Source organism: Talpa occidentalis, unplaced genomic scaffold (assembly GCF_014898055.3).
Source record: "Talpa occidentalis isolate TD23 unplaced genomic scaffold, MPIMG_talOcc4v2.1 talOcc4.11, whole genome shotgun sequence".
NCBI classification, from domain to species: Eukaryota; Metazoa; Chordata; class Mammalia; order Eulipotyphla; family Talpidae; genus Talpa; species Talpa occidentalis.
Window position 1 is genome coordinate 79,420,023 of NW_023601104.1, and position 9,082 is coordinate 79,429,104.

Genomic DNA, 9,082 nt, shown 5'->3' on the forward strand with positions numbered 1-9,082 from the left:
TTAAACCCTTGAAAGCTGACTGTGGAATGGGGGCAACCAGCAGGGGAGGGGGACAGGAAAGGAGAAGGAAAGAAGGGAGGGAGCCTAGGGTCCATGATGGTGGACTGTGGGTTCCTTGGCGTTGGGGGCACTATGTGCCTGAAGGGGGGCGCACTCTGGAAACAATGATGCAGACCAATATTCACTCAATAAAAAAATAAGATTAATGTAAAAATTTAATAATGGGCAAAAATACCAAAATTCCACATCAAGACAGGACCTCTCCCTGCACAGGCAGGCTCCCCGTGGCCCAGCCCCCAGTCCCTAATCGCCACCCCCCAGCTTCTAAGCCTCCCCGCCTGCTGTAGCTTTCCTTAGCCCTCATCACCATCAGTGTATTCCCCTCGAGTTCTGGGCTGCCTGCCTCCCTGCACTGAAATATGAGCCTCATGTGGGCAGGGCCTGGTATCTGGAACAGGGCCTGGTAGGTGGCATATACACGTGAAATACTTGTCAAATGCAGTCTCCTCAATCCATCCCCTATGTGCAACCTCTGTATATAAAGCAGATACTTGGAAAGCTGAAGATTTTTGAAAATTGAATTGTTGAAGAACTTGAAAATTGATGGTAGACTCATAGGCATCAGGCTCACTTGTAGGTGGCACAACCTCATTCACTTCATATTTACATTTTCTTGGATTGCACAAATTCAAGAGAATTTTGATTCACCAAGATCAATAGTTGCAAACTATTAACTTTGCAACTTTTGCAATTGTTAGTAAAACTCTTTAAATGGGTGAATGCTATGGAATATGGAGTACTCCTCCAATAACCCTGTTAAATAAAACAGTTCCTCTTGCAACTCTTATCTAGATGAATGGATATTTTCTTTTATAAATAAAAATGGAAGGAGTCATTGAACAATAGCCTGGACACCAATCTATCAAATTTGAGATGTTTTGTTGATGTTCTCAACTATTTTGAAGTATGGTCTGCAACATATTCACAGGTACATTCTTTTCATTACAATTTAAAATTGAATTTAAGTAAAAACTACTTTAACATAGAAGTCTGAATTGAAAGGTTTGAGGGACTGCCTAAAGAATGGGTTCCATGGAACCCTGTTTGAAAGCTGCTGGAAACGGGAACAGGTGAAATCCGGGTAAGGGGGGACTGCAGTGTACATATGATAAGTGATAGCAGAAAATGTCTGTAGGTTGATGGCAGTGAACCAAGAGACAGTCATAATGTGCTGATGAAGTAGAAAGAGACGCACGGTAGCTACGACTTTCCAGTTGTTGAGGCAAGTTGAGGGACTCGCCTTAAAACAGAGTAGATACACTTACCCCCGTGTAAGAGAAGAAAGCGAGGCCTGTTTCAGAAGTGGATGTAGGAAGGTGTGTGCATTTGGCGGTGGCAAGAGGAGGGAGTTTCCATCCTGTTGGCTTCTATTTCTCAGCCAAACATGTGGCTGGGTCAGCAGCAGAGTCGGGCTGGAACTCAGGGAGAGGAAGGAGGGAACAGCACAAGTCCTCAGACTGGAGCACGGCAGAGTCAGCTGAGAGGAGAGGGAAGGTTCTTGAGGCAGGGTAGCTAGCCCGTTCGCAGTTGGAGGCTGGAAATGTGAACCGAAGCCAGTCTGTGTGGTGTGAGGATTTTTCTCCACAGCTTCATCTGCTCTGCAGCTGGCATAGAGCAGGCGGATGAGGCCCTGGTGGCTGGCAACACCTCCCCCAGGCCGCCTGCAGGAGCGAGGCCCCAACATTTGGTTGTTCTTCCTTCAGCCAGAGGGAAACGTGGGGGTATTTGTGCACCTTCAAGATCAGAACTGGGCCACAGCACCCTCTCATCCCCAGTAGTAGATGCTCAAGTCTCCCAGGCCACACCCTGTTCCCCGAGTCCATGTTCTCTGGGCACGTGCCTGAGAGCCCCTCAGCCACTTGACAAGCTGTAGACAAGATCAGCCTGCTTACGGCATCCCCCCTGGATGCACCTGCTCCCGTGCAGGCCAAGCTTCTCTGTGACCCTTCCCTTTGTCTCCAGACAGAGGACAGCAGGTGTGAGCCATGAGTCTGGGTAGGAATCAGCACACAAAATTCTCAGTATTATGATCTGCTCATCTTCAAATGAGGCAAATCCTCTATTAGACACAAAACCAAAGGAAATTTCAGTGGAAGAATTTAATTTAGCCCGATACCTCCTTTTGGAACCCATGGATACTCTCCCAGAGAACTTGAAGAAGAGTTACGAGAGTTATCTAGAAATCTGGAGCTCTGATCACATTATAGGAGCCAAAAGTTAAATTAGGAAAACAATCTCTGGTTTATTTTGAGTTGACTCAAGAATGTTTCAATAAGCCAGCTTTATGATTTCTGTGGCATTTGGAACATCCCTAAACTGTTATGTTGTCCTCCCAACCTCCACTTTCCCCCTACTCCCTTCCCAGCCAGGGAGTGGATGGTTTTTACTGTCCTGGTTGTATTGCTGTGAAGGCATCAGGAATGTTGCCGGCCAAGCTGCAGCCCAGGGGCAGCCTATTAAGGTGGGCTTGGGGTGGGGGTCTCAAAGCCCCTATGCATTAGCTGGGCATGACGACCCCCCTGAGCTCTGGACGCAGTAGGCCTAGGAATATGCATTTGTTAGCTCCTGAGGGATGCTGATGCTGCTGGGCCAGGGTCACACTGATAACCCCCACATAGTGGCAGAAGACAGATGCCTGCCTGTCTCTAGTGTCCCTTGTGAGTTTGGGTTCTGGCCTCTTTGGAGCTATTTGGAAGCCGGGGACGCCACTTCTCTGCTCACTTATAGCATGGGGATCAGATTTCACACCTTAAGAAGTTGTTTTGGAAATCAGAGCAAAATCATGTCAAGTCCACGGCCTAAGTAGGCACTTAGTGAAAGAAAGTGGCAGCTATTTTTATCTTGGTGCTAACACACCTCCACAGCTCAGAGCTGTTTGGATTAGGCATTCAAGACAAGCTTGACTTGGCCTCAGAAGCCGTGAGGAGGTTACTGAATTGGTAATCTCTCCACCCTCTTTTCCTCCTCTTCTGTACATCCAGGCCCCAAAATAGCCCCCAACACCCACCAATGCACTGCCAGTGATGACATTTCCAAGCGGAGGAGATAACTGATCACTTTCAGATTTTATAATATTTTAAGTACATTATCTTTAAAATCTAGGTCAGGATGAAAAATGAACTTGGGCTCATAGAATGTTAGAGCTGAGAGGAAACTTCCAAACAAGCTCATTTTCTCCTTACAGGTGAGTACAATTCAAGGTAAGGAAACTGAGACCCAGAGAAGGTGGCACAGAGAGTCAGAGGGCAGGGGGCAGACCTGGAAGCCAGGTGTGCTGCTTCCCGTCCTAGACTGTGGATCATGTCCCCGTTCTCAGCCCTGGGGGTTGTGGGGGTTGGGGGGAGGTCGTTGAAAAAACAATCACACTGACCACAAATGCTCTGCTTTCATAAAACTGCAAATCCCTCAGCTGGGGGTGGAGGAAGACTCAGGAGTTCTGAGAAAGCATGATTCTCGTCCTCACACAGTGGTTATGCCCCCACCAGGGTCCGCTCAGACTTTCCAAGGAAAGAAGGGACATTTTTCTGCTTCTCAGTGAAGGGCAAGTGTTCAAAGGATTTGGAAACACTGACCCCACGCCCTGACGCCTCCCTCTTATTTTTTATTGTCTTTGGTAAGTCAGAAGGGAAAGCAGTTTCTTTGCCTTGTTTCTTCTAGGATAATTTCCTGCTTCGAGCAGACCCCCTCCTATGCTTCATCCCCTCTCGTTCTCCTCAAATATCGAACACCATACCCCAAATGCAGAAGGAGCTTTCCCAGCTTCCAGGGAAAGCTATTTAACATATAGAGATGGTAGGTAATAAAGACTGATTGTCCCTCAATCCACTATTTTCCACTGCTCAGGCAGCCAGGATCAACAGAAGTCTGGTATTTGCCAAGTCCTTTTTCCACTGCTTGTCCAGCTACAAAGATGACCCTATGTTCTCAACCAAGGAGCATGCACCCTAGGGCCACATTGTGAGCCAGCAATCAACTAGATGGGCTGGTGTCCAGCTGCTTGCTAAGGAAGGACATCATTTCAGAGGACAGGTGTGCTCAGCATGGGACAAGTGGGGTGCAGCATGCTGATGCAAGCTTCTCAGAGCCATTTAGTAAATATTCAGAGATTTTTGTGGGCCCATGCTTAAACACAGCCATTATTAACAATTCAATCCTATAAACTCACAAAGACAAAGGAGATCATTGTGTCACTAAACCCAATAGCTTCATTTCTTGGACGTGTCTAAATGAGAAAGAGAAATTTATTATCTACAGATTATGGAGACAAAGAATGTGAATTTCTCCACAGATTGTCTCCCTGGGTAAGGGCCAGGAAGGGTCTTTAAGAGAAAAAGGACAAAAGGAAGAAGAAGGAGCTTGGGCCTCCCTGGTGGCGCAGGCGGTTGAGCGCCACACAGTGAAACTGTCCGCAGCCTCTGCAGCGCGGGTTTGATCTCGGCCCACTGGGGAGAAACCCATATGGCGCGGCAGACCTCTCCTGTCTCGTCAGCTGCTCCCCTCAGCAGTGTATTTCGTCAGTCTGTCTGTTCTGTTCCCCACTCTGTCTCTGGTGAATCCTCTCACCCTCCCGCACATCTGGCATGTACTCCGGTTCTTGTATTAAAAAAAAACTTTAAAAAAAAAAAGGAGCTCTGGGTGAGACGGATGTTGGAGACAGGAGACAGGGCCTCTGCTGCCCATCTGAGCATGCTCGGGAGGGGCTCATGTGCCCACATGTGTCCCATGATTATAAAATGGCGGCTCAGCCCCTCCCCAAGTGGAGATTTTCTTATGATAATGTTGTTGGTGTGAATTTGGGGTCACAAAGAAGAACTCGGCCTGTTCTCTCACCTTTACTCTTCAGGGACTGTTCAAACTAGTTGGGGGTGGCTGGAATCTGGTTATCTACAGACCCAACTCTAGCCAAACATTTTTGCCTTTGAGTGAATCAGGGGAGGGTGACTGAGTTGGAGAAGTTACCTTCCTGAGAGAGCCAGGTGGGGACATGGTTGTCCTCAAGGGGCTCATCTAACACATCAGTCCAATACGGTGGCCCTCGGGTGACCTAACGGGTGGGAGTGGGGGCCTACTCCTTTGTTTCCCAGGAGTCTGAAGCCCCCTAATGATCTGGCTTAGCCACCTGTTCCCTGTTCTGACATCCTGTCTGACAACAATTTTGTGCCATTCTACTTTGATCTATGTTCCTGAGGTGATTTCTGTCTTTAAGAAGGAAATGCTCCATAATAGTGTCTATTGGGCTCTCCCAATGCTGCCTTCAGCCAGAAGGTGGTGACTTCACCTTGGCTCTGGAGGGAGGGGAGTATTTACATCCCAGAAACCAGTAATGCTGCAAATGAAAACCTTTCCCTGCTCCCATCCACTGGAGAGCTGCTTGTTAAACACTGAGCAGTGTATCCCCGTACACAAGTGACATAGTGTGAGGGAAAAGGGCCAAATAAATAAATGAGAACATTCAGAGGGGGTGACTCTGAATTTGTTCTTGAATGCCAGATGAAGAGAGTTGGGGTGAGGAGAATAATCATGGTGCAAATCTGTCCATACACCTGTCTCAAGGGGACTGTCCATGTTGAATTGTTTTTGAATGGAAAGATGAAACTTCAAAAAAATAGTTTTATTGAGATATAGTTCATATATTTACACATTCCACCTATTTAAAGTGTATACTTTGGTGATTTGGGGGGTATATTCAGAATTGTGCAAACATCCCCACTATCAACTTTAGAACATTTTCATCACTTCAAAAAGAAAACCCTGTAGCCATTAGTACTCGCTCCCCATTTCTCCCCATTTCTCCCCTGTGCCCCCTACACAGCCACTTACTACTTTCTGCCCTGATTGACTTAAGGTGCTTTCTAAAAAGCTGATATCGAAATCAGAAATTGTATGAGCTAATCTCGGGGACTATTTCATGCCCTGTGCCATCCAGTAATTCAACCACCTTTCCCAATGTGAGCACAGTAAAATTGCCCTCTGACCACTGCTGACCCACCCCGTCCAGTGGGCCAACTGGTATCTCAGGGAAGGATAGGGGAGAAGAATCCAAGCAGGGGAGCTGAATAGTCCCCACAGCTGGCCTCCGGAGGAGGATGCATGCTGCGGTCTTGAGGGGTAAGGAACACAGAGAAACAAGCAGGTGTGTGCATGTACTTAGGCAGTGACCTGAGTGTGGGTAAGATGGACCCAGACAAGGCAAACAAGGCTCTCTGAGAGACTGTGGAGTAGTCAGTCCTTGGGCATATCTTTTTTTTTTTTTTTAAACTATTATTTTTAAACCACGGTATGGAGGCACTTAAGTCACCACCTAATCTTTTTTTTTTTTTTTTAAGATTTATTTATTTATTTATTTATACAAGCACTGGGTACAGTCAGAAGCGCAGGAGGGTGAGAGAATTCACCAGAGCCAGAGCGGGGAGCAGAACAGGCAGAAGGACCGAAGTACACTGCTGAGGGGAGCAGCAGGCGGCAGGAGAGGTCTGCGCGTCATGCGGGACCCTCCTCTGTGGCCGGGGAGCATCCGGGGATCGAACCGGCGCTGCAGAGGCTACGGGCAGCTTCGCAACCCAGCACTCAACCTCTGCGTCCTTGGGCATTTCTGAGGAGCCCAGGCCTATATGGATGACAGGCACAAACTGCTCCAGGAGGAAAGGACAGAGGGTCTCACCCCAAATTTCAACAATGCATCATACCCTGGTTCAGTTGGCTGCTTACTTGGACAAATATAACATGAGTGCACGGTGATGTCCCAATCTCCCTCAAAATGTGCCCACACCAGCCCATAGCAACACCTGAAGTCCTCTGAGTCCCCAGGGTCCCCAGAGCTCACAGGTGAGATTCTTGCAGTGGTTCTTGGTTTTCTTTTTAGGGTGGTAAAAATGTTCTAAATGTGATAGTGGGGATGTTTGCACAACTCTGACTATACCCCCCAAATCATCAAAGTATATGCTTTAAATAGGTGAAATGTATAAGTGTGTGAACTATACCTCAATAAAATATTATTATATATTAACTCGGGTTAGAGTCCCAGGCAGCAAGATTTTATCTTGGGAGACAGGAGTGCATTCAGCTGCCCTGGAACACTGGGGTTCAAAATGAGGTGGTGAGAAGTAGTGGTTGTTCTTAAGCGGGTGCCTTTTGGGGCAGGGTGGACCCAGTGAGAAGCAGGGGAGGGTGGGGTGAGCCAGTGGAGTATACCACGAAGAGATGTAGAAAAGAGAGGGTCCCAATATGTAAGGAAAATATTGGGGCATTTGCTCCTAGGGATCCCTTTAGCCACCGTTTTTCTCCCCTTATTTGCATAGTCTTCCCTCCTCCCATCCCACACTACAAATCACTGCAAGCCTTTGTTCTTTGCCTTTGTTCCCCAGCTGTCGCCACATTTCTGAACCGAACAAAGCATCTCTTAAAATTCACAAAAGAAATTGATTGAACTCTGTATTTTTTTAAAAAAGAGGCTTGACTCCTTTGGGGAAAAAACACTCCCTTCCACGAGAGAATCTGGAGAGCATCTGGTAGTCACTTTTCGCCATGTGCAAAGATGTGGGGGCCACATCTTGTCCCCCCAGGAGGGAACAGGAGGGGACGTCACTGGCGCAGGTCCCGAGAGCAGCCCCCAGGAAGCAGTGGCTCCCAGCAGGGATCTGTGCCCACGGTGGTCTCTTCTGACTGGACCTTGGTGTCTTCACCTTCTATGCTAACCCCTTCTCTTCTGGTTGCACATTTGAATTGCCAGGATCTGCGATGGGCCTTTGCCCAGTTCTCCAAAATTTTTGGCCTTCCAAGTTTATGAAAAGGCCTAAGCCCTCTGGGAGAGGAGAAGTGAACTGGAAATTCGCCCAGCTGGTTTTATAGATGTCTTCCCACACTCAACAAGCCTTACAGCACTAGCCCTTCACACTGTGAAGTCCACAGAGGCCACACCTTCCTTCTACTCTTGTGAAGGGTGGAGGGTAAAGAAGCCAGAGTAATGTGTGGGTTGACACGGGAGGGTGCAGCCTCCAGGATGGGCCCCAAGAGCCCTTACAGCTCACCCTCCACATCCTGGAGGATAGAGGCACTGCCATCCTCATCACACACGTGGCCTGGGCTCGAGACAGCATAGAGCAGGCAGCCTGGCTCCATGGGCAGGTGCGGGCATCTTCCTCAGTGTCTCCATCCTCCCACCTGTCCTGGATCGCTCACCTGTGTGATCGCTCAAATGCACCAGAGGGGCTGGGAGGCCAGGTCCTGCAGCCCGTGGCCACTGATGGACTCTCTTTCTTGACGTGGACAAGCTCCTGCCAGTGGTTCCTACCCTCCTAACTAGTTGAGGGCAAAGTAACCTGGGAAAGAAGATTTTAGGCAGAATCACAGTTGGCGGTCAGGGGCGGGGGGCTCAGGAGGCAGTAGCATCTGAAACCAGGTGGGGTTGAGGGGGGTTGCTGTTGTTCACAGGCTCCTGTCCCTCCTCCTTTTTTGGGTGAAGACACTGAGATCCAGAGAGCATGTGGTCCTCACTGAGGTCAAAGGCTAGCTGCCAGACTTGGGGTTCTCCTCACAAGAACCCAGTTTTGGACAAGGTGTTGTTGTTTCTTGACTCTGGTGGAGAAAAGGCATGAGCAGGTCATGGGGAGGGAGCCAGCCCTACCTGCACACATGGTTCTGCAGCTGCTGGCTTGACACCTGTGCCATCACATGTCCTTCCATCTTCTAGGCCCACCTGCTGTACCTTGCTGCAGGACAGAGAGGGGGCTGAGTGGAGGACTTGGCCTACCTTCAAAGTATATGCTTTAAATAGGTGAAATGTGTAAGTATGTGAACTATACCTGTAACTATATCTATACTATAACACAGGTTACTTCTGCTATCCCAGATCACAACTAGTGACCACTTTCACTTAAGATGTTCTGGCCGGACAATCAGTGACTTGCCATCCTAGTTAAAAGGACTTGCAGAAAACACCCAAGTAGCTTAAGCAAAGGAAGGACAGTCAGACACACCAGGGAGCAGGGTGCGCACCCCATGCAGGGCATGCATCCCATGTAGC